This window comes from Cherax quadricarinatus, chromosome 44 (genome assembly GCF_038502225.1).
Source record: "Cherax quadricarinatus isolate ZL_2023a chromosome 44, ASM3850222v1, whole genome shotgun sequence".
NCBI classification, from domain to species: domain Eukaryota; kingdom Metazoa; phylum Arthropoda; class Malacostraca; order Decapoda; family Parastacidae; genus Cherax; species Cherax quadricarinatus.
In genome coordinates, this window is record NC_091335.1 from 4,845,377 (window position 1) to 4,859,787 (window position 14,411).

A 14,411-nucleotide genomic window follows, 5' to 3' on the forward strand; every position below is an offset into this window, starting at 1 on the left:
CCTTAGAATGCACTGCACGAGAGTGGCGATGCGTCTAATTTTTAGTGTACAGATCTCTCAAGGTTAAGTATATTCCACGATATGTACCTGGATGTTTGCTCAATTTACTGCCTTTAATACACAACACTTAACTAATTTAAGTTTATTTAGGTACAGGTACACATAAATACAATTACACAAATTATCATACATAGTAACATGTGTAAATTACCCAGGATAACGCACTTGGTCTGCTGTTATCATCAGCTGGTGCATCCAACAAGATAAGCAGACTCTTGGATGTCACTACTGCCCGGCTCCGGCTGTTTAGTTAGTTTAATATGTTTATTATGCACCCCATACCCATCCTGTGGGCGGTAGTCAAAAGATTACAGAGGTACAGGGAGAAAAAGTTAGCATATGAGAAGTTTTTACAAAGTAGAAGTGATGCAAGGAGGGAAGAGTATATGGAGAAAAAGAGAGAGGTTAAGAGAGTGGTGAAGCAATGTAAAAAGAGAGCAAATGAGGGAGTGGGTGAGCTGTTATCAACAAATTTTGTTGAAAATAAGAAAAAGTTTTGAAGTGAGATTAACAAGTTAAGGAAGCCTAGAGAACAAATGGATTTGTCAGTTAAAAATAGGAGAGGAGAGTTATTAAATGGAGAGTTAGAGGTATTGGGAAGATGGAGGGAATATTTTGAGGAATTGTTAAATGTTGATGAAGATAGGGAAGCTGTGATTTCGTGTATAGGGCAAGGAGGAATAACATCTTGTAGGAGTGAGGAAGAGCCAGTTGTGAGTGTGGGGGAAGTTCGTGAGGCAGTAGGTGAAATGAAAGGGGGTAAGGCAGCCGGGATTGATGGGATAAAGATAGAAATGTTAAAAGCAGGTGGGGATATAGTTTTGGAGTGGTTGGTGCAATTATTTAATAAATGTATGGAAGAGGGTAAGGTACCTAGGGATTGGCAGAGAGCATGCATAGTTCCTTTGTATAAAGGCAAAGGGGATAAAAGAGAGTGCAAAAATTATAGGGGGATAAGTCTGTTGAGTGTACCTGGTAAAGTGTATGGTAGAGTTATAATTGAAAGAATTAAGAGTAAGACGGAGAATAGGATAGCAGATGAACAAGGAGGCTTTAGGAAAGGTAGGGGGTGTGTGGACCAGGTGTTTACAGTGAAACATATAAGTGAACAGTATTTAGATAAGGCTAAAGAGGTCTTTGTGGCATTTATGGATTTGGAAAAGGCGTATGACAGGGTGGATAGGGGGGCAATGTGGCAGATGTTGCAAGTGTATGGTGTAGGAGGTAGGTTACTGAAAGCAGTGAAGAGTTTTTACGAGGATAGTGAGGCTCAAGTTAGAGTATGTAGAAAAGAGGGAAATTTTTTCCCAGTAAAAGTAGGCCTTAGACAAGGATGTGTGATGTCACCGTGGTTGTTTAATATATTTATAGATGGGGTTGTAAGAGAAGTAAATGCGAGGGTCTTGGCAAGAGGCGTGGAGTTAAAAGATAAAGAATCACACACAGGGTGGGAGTTGTCACAGCTGCTCTTTGCTGATGACACTGTGCTCTTGGGAGATTCTGAAGAGAAGCTGCAGAGATTGGTGGATGAATTTGGTAGGGTGTGCAAAAGAAGAAAATTAAAGGTGAATACAGGAAAGAGTAAGGTTATGAGGATAACAAAAAGATTAGGTGATGAAAGATTGAATATCAGATTGGAGGGAGAGAGTATGGAGGAGGTGAACGTATTCAGATATTTGGGAGTGGACGTGTCAGCGGATGGGTCTATGAAAGATGAGGTGAATCATAGAATTGATGAGGGAAAAAGAGTGAGTGGTGCACTTAGGAGTCTGTGGAGACAGAGAACTTTGTCCTTGGAGGCAAAGAGGGGAATGTATGAGAGTATAGTTTTACCAACGCTCTTATATGGGTGTGAAGCATGGGTGATGAATGTTGCAGCGAGGAGAAGGCTGGAGGCAGTGGAGATGTCATGTCTGAGGGCAATGTGTGGTGTGAATATAATGCAGAGAATTCGTAGTTTGGAAGTTAGGAGGAGGTGCGGGATTACCAAAACTGTTGTCCAGAGGGCTGAGGAAGGGTTGTTGAGGTGGTTCGGACATGTAGAGAGAATGGAGCGAAACAGAATAACTTCAAGAGTGTATCAGTCTGTAGTGGAAGGAAGGCGGGGTAGGGGTCGGCCTAGGAAGGGTTGGAGGGAGGGGGTAAAGGAGGTTTTGTGTGCGAGGGGCTTGGACTTCCAGCAGGCATGCGTGAGCGTGTTTGATAGGAGTGAATGGAGACAAATGGTTTTTAATACTTGACGTGCTGTTGGAGTGTGAGCAAAGTAACATTTATGAAGGGATTCAGGGAAACCGGCAGGCCGGACTTGAGTCCTGGAGATGGGAAGTACAGTGCCTGCACTCTGAAGGAGGGGTGTTAATGTTGCAGTTTAAAAACTGTAGTGTAAAGCACCCTTCTGGCAAGACAGTGATGGAGTGAATGATGGTGAAAGTTTTTCTTTTTCGGGCCACCCTGCCTTGGTGGGAATCGGCCAGTGTGATAATAAAAAATAATAATAATAATTGGTCCAGGGACTGGACTCCAAAGTTTTGATAGCTGAGCAAGTTACAGAGGTAATGAACTCACAATTTACAAAGGTAATGAACTCACAATTTACAAAGGTAATGAACTCACAATTTACAAAGGTAATGAACTCCAGGTAAGTCTGGTCACAATCATGACAAGTTACAAAGGTATTTACAGATTACAGAGGTACGTAATGGGTCCAGGGACTGGGCCCCCAAAGTTTTGATGGCTCCGGCTGGGTTACAAGTATCTTTGGCAGGTTAAATCACCACCACCAGATGTAGACCAAACGAAATGTAAACTTTGCCAGATGGATTATTGTCACACCCTGCGTCATTATGTACTGGAGTGTGATCAAATTAATGAATTTAGAAACAACTCGCTCAGAAATGTTCAAGAAATGGCTAAGTATTTTATCCACAGTGGTATATTACAGACCATTCTGGAGAAATACCCTGACTTTGCTAGCTGTAAATAAAGCATTACCACATGTGTGCATGTGTGTGTGTGTGTGTGTGTGTGTGTGTGTGTGTGTGTGTGTGTGTGTGTGTGTGTGTGTGTGTGTGTGTGTGTGTGTGTGTGTGTGTGTGACTCAACAATCAATATTCGCACCAATAACTCACTACAGTTGTGACCGGGTGTGGAAGTGTGAATTGCTCATTACTCTATAATTTGTTCATGGTTGTAGTTTAGTTAGTTTAATATGTTTATTATGCACCCCATACCCATCCTGTGGGCGGTAGTCAAAAGATTACAGAGGTACATAATGGGTCCAGGGACTGGGCCTCAAAGTTTTGATAGCTGAGCAAGTTACAGAGGTAATGAATTCACAATTTACAAAGGTAATGAACTCACAATTTACAAAGGTAATGAACTCCAGGTAGGTCTAGTCACAATCATGACAAGTTACAAAGGTATTTACAGATTACAGAGGTACACAATGGGTCCAGGGACCGGGCTCCAAAGTTTTGATGGCTGAACTAGGTACAAGGTAATGAACTCACAAGTTACAAAGGTAATGAACTCACAAGTTACAAAGGTAATGAATACTGTAAGAATGGTTACTTACGTTTATACATGGTTGCAATCATGAACAAATTTTAGAGTAATGAGCAATTCACACTTCCACACCCGGTCACAACTGTAGTGAGTTATTGGTGCAAATATTGATTGCTGAGTCTCTCTCTCTCACACACACACACACACACACATACAAATTGTGTAGCCATGTATAAACGTAAGTAACCATTCTTACAGAATTCATTACCTTTGTAAATTGTGAGTTCATTACCTTTGTAAATTGTGAGTTCATTACCTCTGTAACTTGCTCAGCTATCAAAACTTTGGAGTCCAGTCCCTGGACCAATTATGTACCTCTGTAATCTTTTGACTACCGCCCACAGGATGGGTATGTGGTGACTACCGCCCACAGGATGGGTATGTGGTGACTACCGCCCACAGGATGGGTATGTGGTGACTACCGCCCACAGGATGGGTATGGGGTGCATAATAAACATATTAAACTAACTCTCCCGTCCTAAGTAATGGTTTACTTAACACACTTGCTCTCCATGTTCACCCATCAGTAAAATAGGTACCTGGGTGTTAGTCGACTGATGTGGGTCGCATCATGGGGACAAAATTTACCTAATTTCCCCGAAATGCTTTGTATAATCAAGGGCTTTCTGTATAGTGGTATGTTTTTGATGTCACCTAGGCCTGTATACCCTGTACATATACTTAGAAATAAAATTATTATTATTATTATTATTAAAGTACGCTGTACTCTGGGGGTTTGGCTATGTGGATAAAGTACTACGTAATAGGGCTCTGGTGGCTAACGCTCTCGCTTCACACGGCAAGGGTCTGGGTTCGATTCCCAGCCAGAGTAGAAACATTGGGCGTGTTTCTTTCCACCTGTTGTCTTTGTTCCCCACCAGTAAAATGGGTACCTGGGTGTTAGTGGACTGATGTGGGTCGCATCCTGGGACACTGACCTAATTTGCCCCTAATGCTGAGCTTTAACAAGTGGCTTTCTATATAGTAGTATGTCATTGATGACAGCTATGGTCTGTATACATTGTACACGTATTTGTAGTAAATAAAGTTATTATTGTTATTATTAATTTGCTGTAGAGAGTGCAGGTTCGAATCCTGCTGTGGACTGAGGGATAATGTTGTACACAACACTGTGTCTGCTGTAGTGGCCCTGTAAATGTTCAGCAGATGACACATGACTGTCAGCAAGACTTCTGAGCCAGTCTTCGTCGGGTGTGGACGTCTCTCTTTCTCCTGGAGTTTACCTGGAGAGAGTTCCGGGGGTTAACGCCCCCGCGGCCCGGTCTGTGACCAGGCCTCCTGGTGGATCAGAGCCTGATCAACCAGGCTGTTACTGCTGGCTGCACGTAATCCAACGTACGAGCCACAGCCCGGCTGGTCAGGTACCTACTTTAGGTGCTTGTCCAGTGCCGGCTTGAAGACTGCCAGGGGTCTGTTGGTAATCCTCCTTATGTATGCTGGGAGGCAGTTGAACAGTCTCGGGCCCCTGACACTTATTGTATTGTCTCAACGTGCTAGTGACACCCCTGCTGACACCTGCTAGTGACACCCCTGCTGACACCTGCTAGTGACACCCCTGCTGACACCTGCTAGTAACACCCCTGCCGAGTATTACCTGGAGTTTACCTGGAGAGAGTTCCGGGGGTCAACGCCCCCGCGGCCCGGTCTGAGACCAGGCCTCCTGGTGGATCAGAGCCTGATCAACCAGGCTGTTGCTGCTGGCTGCACGCAAACCAACATACGAGCCACAGCCCGGCTGATCCGGAACTGATATTGGTGATATTGGTGATATTGGTGATATTGGTGATAAATTTACCCCGTTCTCTCTGGGATGCTAAAAATTTGAATAACTATAAAGCCTCTTAATTGAAATGTTAAAATTTCATTGTTTAAAATACTCAATTGTACTTCATGTTGTATTTTGTTTACTGTAATTTTTAACACTGAATATATCATTGCTTAGTTAATCTTAAGTTAATTTTAAACCTGCCCATAATGCTCTGGATGCAAACCATACCCCCGGCCGGGATTGAACCCGCGGTCAGAGTCTCAAAACTCCAGCCCGTCGCGTTAGCCACTGGACCAGCTAGCCACAATAAAATTCATCCAACTAGGTATATTTCTACACCATAGGAAGGTTAGCACAGGCACCACTGTGACCACAAATGCAAGTTTTTACAGACGAATCTCCAGCTAGCGTGGCCGTGACGAACTCTAGCTCAAGTCCCCTCTAAGCCGTCAACATGACTCAAGAAATCGTAATGACACGATTGCAAACAAACCATACCCCCGGCCGGCAGTGAAGGGACTTGAGCTAGAGTTCGTCACGGCCACGCTAGCTGGAGATTCGTCTGTAAAAACTTGCATTTGTGGTCACAGTGGTGCCTGTGCTAACCTTCCTATGGTGTAGAAATATACCTAGTTGGATGAATTTTATTGTGGCTAGCTGGTCCAGTGGCTAACGCGACGGGCTGGAGTTTTGAGACTATGACCGCGGGTTCAATCCCGGCCGGGGGTATGGTTTGTTTGCAATCGTGTCATTACGATTTCTTGAGTCTGGATGCAAGGGGCTTTTGGCATGTTCACCCAACCACTATAGTTCCTTGTACAACTATGTATCATGTCCAAATAAAAAATATTATTATTATTATTATTATTATTATTATTATTATTATTATTATTATTATTATTATTATTATTATTATTATTTTGCCCGCCGGGCAATACAGGAACGGCACCTGTTCATCGGCTTTTTAGCCAACTCCATTTTTTCGGCTCTGCGGATAATTCTTTAACGGTCTTTGGTGGGAAGTAGGTTACTGAACTCAGGTGGGGGTGTGGGCGTCCCTCTCTGCTGGGACTTGGCAAGGACGTCCACCGGATCTAATTGGATCTAAAGTTTCTATCTCTATTTACAAAGGAACTTTTGTTCCTTTTCTTTCATCGCCCAGCCTTGAACACAAATCTTCCTCGTGCCATCGTCGAAGGTAGAAACATGGACGTGTTTCTTTAAACCGGTTGTCTATGTTCTATGTTAGTAAACAGAGTAAAGTCTGAGGAAGCTATGGTGAAAAGCTCTGTTCCACAAGGCTCAGTACTCGCTCCCATTCTATTCCTCATCCTCATATCTGACATAGACAGAGATGTAAGCTATAGCTCCGTGTTTTCCTTTGCGGATGACACAAATTCTACCCATACAATAGAGTGAAAAAATAATGTGAAGGACCTGGGAATGATAATGTCAAAGGATCTCGCTTTCAAAGACCACAACAATGTATCTACTGCATCTACTACGAAAATGATAGGATGGATAATGAGAACCTTCAAAACTAGGGGCTCCAAGCCCAGGATGAATTCTCTTCAAATCGCTGGTTCTCTCTAGTCTGGAATACTGCTGCACACTAACTACCCCCTTCAAGGCAGGCGAAATTGCTGACCTGGAGAGCGTACAAAGAACTTGCACGGCACACATAAGTACGATAAGGCACCTAGATTACTGAGAACTGTTGAAGGCCCTTGATCTGTATTCCCTGGAGTGCAGGCGAGAGAGAAATACATGATAATATACACTTGGAAAATCCTAGAGGGATTAGTACCAAACTTGCACACGAAAATCACTCCCTATGAAAGCAAAAGACTCGGCAGGAGATGCAACATTCCCCCAATGAAAAGCAGGGGCGCCATGAGTACACTGAGAGACACAATAAGTGTCCGCGGCCCAAGGCTGTTTAACTGCCTCCCCGCATACGTAAGGGGGATTATCAACAGACCCCTGGCTGTCTTCAAGAAGACACTGGACAGACACCTAAAGTCAGTACCTGACTAACTGGGCTGTGGTTCGTACGTCAGTTTGCGTGCGGCCAGCAGTAACAGTCTGGTTGATCAGACCCTGATCCACCACGATACCTGCTCTCAGACAGCTGCGGGGGCGTTTACCCCCGAAACCCCCTCCAGGTAATCCCCCCAAGGAAGGTTCCTTGACATTGGTGAGGGGCTCTTGATCTAGGGAATTGGATCTGTGCTTCAGTTCTCTGAATTAAGCCTGAATACTTTCCACATCCCCCCCCCCATAATAATAACTTGTAAATTTTAAACCGATGCCTGCTGCCCCTGTTCACCTAGCAGTAAGTAGGTAACTGGGTGTAAGTTGACTGATGTGGGTCGCATCCTGGGGGAAAATAAAAGTCCTCGACGACGTTAGTTTAATATGTTTATTATGCACCCCATACCCATCCTGTGGGCGGTAGTCAAAAGATTACAGAGGTACATAATGGGTCCAGGGACTGGGCCTCAAAGTTTTGATAGCTGAGCAAGTTACAGAGGTAATGAATTCACAATTTACAAAGGTAATGAACTCACAATTTACAAAGGTAATGAACTCCAGGTAGGTCTAGTCACAATCATGACAAGTTACAAAGGTATTTACAGATTACAGAGGTACACAATGGGTCCAGGGACCGGGCTCCAAAGTTTTGATGGCTGAACTAGGTACAAGGTAATGAACTCACAAGTTACAAAGGTAATGAACGACGCACTGACTTTTTGTGGCCTATTCTGAGTGGTTAACCCTCTGGGTTAAAAATCCGAACAAATCTTATCATAACAAGATATTCTGGACACTAGTTACATCAAATTTATAAAATTGTATACGACCAGTGTCCAGAATATCTTTCTGCCAATTTTATTTAAGGCTGGGAAGCAAAGCAGTTATGGTACCAGGGGAAGAGAGAACAACTTTGTAGTACCCACATTCAGTGGTCAGGCTTCAAACACATTTTATTGTACAGCAGTAAAGGAGTGGAGCAGACTACCTGCATATGTCACAGCCTGGCATAGCCTATCATAGCATTAGGTACCAAGGGGTACCTAATGAATGTAGCTAAGAAAGACAAAAGTGATTTCTTGTTTAGTTAGTAGTTAGTTTAATATGTTTATTATGCACCCCATACCCATCCTGTGGGCGGTAGTCAAAAGATTACAGAGGTACATAATTGGTCCAGGGACTGGACTCCAAAGTTTTGATAGCTGAGCAAGTTACAGAGGTAATGAACTCACAATTTACAAAGGTAATGAACTCACAATTTACAAAGGTAATGAACTCACAATTTACAAAGGTAATGAACTCCAGGTAAGTCTGGTCACAATCATGACAAGTTACAAAGGTATTTACAGATTACAGAGGTACGTAATGGGTCCAGGGACTGGGCCCCCAAAGTTTTGATAGCTGAACTAGGTACAAAGGTAATGAGCTCACAAGTTACAAAGGTAATGAATTCTGTAGAATGGTTACTTACGTTTATACTTTGGCTACAATCATGAACAAATTATAGAGTAATGAGCAATTCACATCTTGTTTATCGAACATATTTGTACTGTAAACTGATCCTGTCTTCAATATTAATGTACATAACTGAATTTACTTTATCCCTAGTATATCTACTTTTATTGTAACTACTTTTCACATAGTTAAATTAGTTACCTGTTTTAACTTTAAAGTTTAAGCAACAATTGTTACAAGGAATTACCAGTAGGTCCCCGGCTGCCTTCAAGAGGGAGCTGGACGGATACCTAAAGTCGGTGCTGGACCACCCGGGCTGTGGTTTGTACGTTGGACTACATGCGGGCAGCAGTAACAGCCTGGTTGATCAGGCCCTGATCCACCAGGGGCATTGATCCCTGGAATACCCTCCAGGTAGACTTCAGGTAGGACCCCAATAGAAATAAGTCACTGACTTTTTTTTGGGGTTATCCTCGGTTATCTACACATATGCTGCTATGTACGATAATTTATGTAATTGTATTTATATGCACCTTTACCTGAATATTATTATTATAATCAAGGGGAAGCGCTAAACCCGGAGGATTATACAGCGCCTAGGGGGGGATGTGGAAGGCATTCAGGCTTAATTCGGGGAACTGGAGCACAGATCAAATTCCCTAAATCAAGAGCCCCTCACCAACATCAAGGAACCTTCCTTGAGGGGTTTACCTGAATAAAAACTTACTGACTTATCTTACAGTACAGTCTCTCCTCACTTAGCGATGTACTCGTTTACCAACGACTCGGACTTACAATGGCTCTCCGACCGATATGCACACCTAAATAATGTATATATTAGAGCTGATTTCCTCAATTCTTTTCATTACAATATACAGTACACAACTGTATATACGTTTAAAAATGTACTAAAAAAGCTAGAAATGGTGCAGAGGTGACAATAAAACAATATCAGAGATGGATGACACAAACCCACTGACATCATAGTATGCTTCTCAGTGACAAATTCGTTTACCTATCAAAACTTTGGGGGCCCAGTCCCTGGACCCATTACGTACCTCTGTAATCTGTAAATACCTTTGTAACTTGTCATGATTGTGACCAGACTTACCTGGAGTTCATTACCTTTGTAAATTGTGAGTTCATTACCTTTGTAAATTGTGAGTTCATTACCTTTGTAAATTGTGAGTTCATTGCCTCTGTAACTTGCTCAGCTATCAAAACTTTGGAGTCCAGTCCCTGGACCAATTATGTACCTCTGTAATCTTTTGACTACCGCCCACAAGATGGGTATGGGGTGCATAATAAACATATTAAACTAACTAACGATGTGGTCTTAGGAAGGGACCTCCGTTGTTAAGTGAGGAGAGGCTGTATATATTATATTTATAATAGTCTATGGTAGCATATTAGTCTTTTCTGTTTTCTCTGTAAGTAATGCTATGCCCATTTTTCTACGATGAACAGATAGTATACTGTTTTATTATATATTCCTATCCCATAAGTAAGATAAGTTTTTTTTTGGATTTTTAACCCCAGAGGGTTAGCCACCCAGGATAACTCAAGAAAGGCAGTGTGTCATTGAGGGACTGTCTGTTTTATTTCCATTGGGGGTCCTCAATCTTGTCCCCCAGAATGCGACCCACACCAGTCGACTGACACCCAAGTACCTGCTTGCTTGCTAGGTGAACGGGACAGGACGTGTAAGGAAACACGCCCGATGTTTCTACCCTTACCTGGAGTTTACCTGAAGAGGGTTTTGGGGGTCAACAAACCCGTGGCCCGGTCTGAGACCAGGCCTCATGGTGGATCAGGGTTTAATCAACCAGGCTGTTACTGCTGGCCGCACGCAAACTGACGTACGAACCACAGCCCGGTTGGTCAGGTACTGACTTTAGGTGCCTGTCCAGTGCCTTCTTGAAGACAGCCAGGGGTCTGTTGGTAATCCCCCCTTATGTATGTTGAGAGGCAATTGAACAGTCTTGGGCCCTGGACATTTATTGTGTTGTCTCTCGGTATGCTTGTGGTGCCCCTGCTTTTCATCGGAGGAATGTTGCATCTCCTGCCGAGTCTTTTACTTTTATATGAAGTGATTTTCGTGTTCAGGTTTGGTACCAATCCCTCCAGGACCTTCAAAGTGTATATTATCATGTATCTCTCTCACCTGCATTCAAGGGAATACAGATCAAGGACCTTCAACCATTCCCAGTAATTTAGGTGCCTTATCGTACTTATGTGTGCCGTGAAAGTTCTTTGTACACTCTCCAGGTCTGCAATGTCACCAGCCTTGAAGGGGGCCATTAGCTAACAGCAGTATTCCAGCCTAGAGAGCACAAGCAATTTGAAGAGAGTCATCATGGGCTTGGCATCCCTAGTTTTGAGGGTTCTCATTATCTATCCATTATCCCTCATTATCCCTTGCCAAGGATCAAATCACAGACACTCAGCATGTGAAGCAAGATCGTTGCGTACCAGGCCACGGGTTGCTACCCCCATAAGTGTCATACAGTATTAGTGTGTCCAGATGTCAACTTCTTGCTTTAGCATCAGTGACAATTTTTCCCCCTTTCTTGGATACTGTCATTTTATTCTTCCCGCAGGACACATTAAAGGAAAGGTACAATTCATCAGCTCCACTTTACCATTCTGCAGATATTTCACAGTTTTGGTGAGAACGCCATTACTTAACTGAGGTAGTGTGTAGGTGTCCCATTCTGCTGTAGCTTAAGCAGGGGTGTCCACCAGATCAAACTGAGACCTTTTTGCATCTGTATTTATTAAAAATAATTATTATCATTATTGTTATTATCATTATTATTATTATTATTATTATTATTTCTACTAGTACATGATACATCATCCAACTTTTTAAAATACTACTTCCCCATGCATCAGGAAGGAAAGCTCAGAAATGGAAAATCTGTCGGCAACCACAGCCAGGCTTTGGTTTGTACGTCGGTTTACGTGCGGCCAACAGTAACAGCCTGGTCGAGTTAATTCTTTCTAGGCAAAGGTTCAAATCCAGGTTGTTTAGAGTATCTTCCCAGCTTGTTTCATATAGGACACAGTTAATTTAATCCCACTGTATGTTTCTGTTATTGAAGTTGGATTTGGTATTTTTCCAGAATGGGTGATAATGTACCACTGGATAAAATACTTGGACATTTCTTGAACATTTGTGAATTGTCTCTGAATTCGTTAATTTATCGTGTTCGGGGGACAGAATGATGAAACGTGTGACAATAGTTCATCTGGTAAAGTCTACATTTAGTTATGTCAACATCAGCTAGTGATGCAGTCTCACAGAGATACTTGTAGCCCAGCCAGAGCCAAGCATTAGTTAATATCCAAGAGTCTGATGATTTCACTGGATGCAACATAGTTATGTGGCTCCTCCTGCATGACCGAATGATGATAAGTGGAGTGACTGGTGTCAGTCCCACTTATCAGTCAAACAGGCTCATTTTAAGTTCTTTTTGTATTATTGTTCTCAAAGTACTAGTTAACAGCCCAAAGTTATATTCTGTTTCCTGTTAGGTAAGACACATATGCAACAGTTAGGTATCTTTATTTTGAAACGTTTCGCCTACACAGTAGGCTTCTTCAGTCGAGTACAGAAAAGTTAATAGAAGCAGAAGAGACTTGAAGACGATGTAATCAGTCCATCACCCTTAAAGTTTTGAGGTGGTCAGTCCCTCAGTCTGGAGAAGAGCATTGTTCCATAGTCTGAAACAATATGGAGTTGAAGTGACAGGATGGAGCCTTCAACTCCATATTGTTTCAGACTATGGAACAATGCTCTTCTCCAGACTGAGGGACTGACCACCTCAAAACTTTAAGGGTGATGGACTGATTACATCGTCTTCAAGTCTCTTCTGCTTCTATCAACTTTTCTGTACTCGACTGAAGAAGCTTACTGTGTAGGCGAAACGTTTCGAAATAAAGATACCTAACTGTTGCATATGTGTCTTACCTAACAACCTGTCGGTATTTTATACCATTTTAATGTTCATTCTGTTTCCTCTTGGAAGGACCTTGCTTTTGCCAATTCCTAGCCATGCTAGGTGTTCTAGTGGCCCCCTCTGTAATTATTATTTTACCACATGGGATTAAATCTGGAGTATCTGAGAGAGTTAGAGCAAAGGAAGGGGTAGCAGTAATGTTAAATGATCAGTTATGGAAGGAGAAAAGAGAATATGAATGTGTAAATTCGAGAATTATGTGGATTAAAGTAAAGGTTGGATGCGAGAAGTGGGTCATAATAAGCGTGTATGCACCTGGAGAAGAGAGGAATGCAGAGGAGAGAGAGAGATTTTGGGAGATGTTAAGTGAATGTATAGGAGCCTTTGAACCAAGTGAGAGAGTAATTGTGGTAGGGGACCTGAATGCTAAAGTAGGAGAAACTTTTAGAGAGGGTGTGGTAGGTAAGTTTGGGGTGCCAGGTGTAAATGATAATGGGAGCCCTTTGATTGAACTTTGTATAGAAAGGGGTTTAGTTATAGGTAATACATATTTTAAGAAAAAGAGGATAAATAAGTATACACGATATGATGTAGGGCGAAATGGCAGTAGTTTGTTGGATTATGTATTGGTAGATAAAAGACTGTTGAGTAGACTTCAGGATGTACATGTTTATCGAGGGGCCACAGATATATCAGATCACTTTCTAGTTGTAGCTACACTGAGAGTAAAAGGTAGATGGGATACAAGGAGAATAGAAGCATCAGGGAAGAGAGAGGTGAAGGTTTATAAACTAAAAGAGGAGGCAGTTAGGGTAAGATATAAACAGCTATTGGAGGATAGATGGGCTAATGAGAGCATAGGCAATGGGGTCGAAGAGGAATGGGGTAGGTTTAAAAATGTAGTGTTAGAGTGTTCAGCAGAAGTTTGTGGTTACAGGAAAGTGGGTGCAGGAGGAAAGAGGAGCGATTGGTGGAATGATGATGTAAAGAGAGTAGTAAGGGAGAAAAAGTTAGCATATGAGAAGTTTTTACAAAGTAGAAGTGATGCAAGGAGGGAAGAGTATATGGAGAAAAAGAGAGAGGTTAAGAGAGTGGTGAAGCAATGTAAAAAGAGAGCAAATGAGAGAGTGGGTGAGCTGTTATCAACAAATTTTGTTGAAAATAAGAAAAAGTTTTGGAGTGAGATTAACAAGTTAAGGAAGCCTAGAGAACAAATGGATTTGTCAGTTAAAAATAGGAGAGGAGAGTTATTAAATGGAGAGTTAGAGGTATTGGGAAGATGGAGGGAATATTTTGAGGAATTGTTAAATGTTGATGAAGATAGGGAAGCTGTGATTTCGTGTATAGGGCAAGGAGGAATAACATCTTGTAGGAGTGAGGAAGAGCCAGTTGTGAGTGTGGGGGAAGTTCGTGAGGCAGTAGGTAAAATGAAAGGGGGTAAGGCAGCCGGGATTGATGGGATAAAGATAGAAATGTTAAAAGCAGGTGGGGATATAGTTTTGGAGTGGTTGGTGCAATTATTTAATAAATGTATGGAAGAGGGTAAG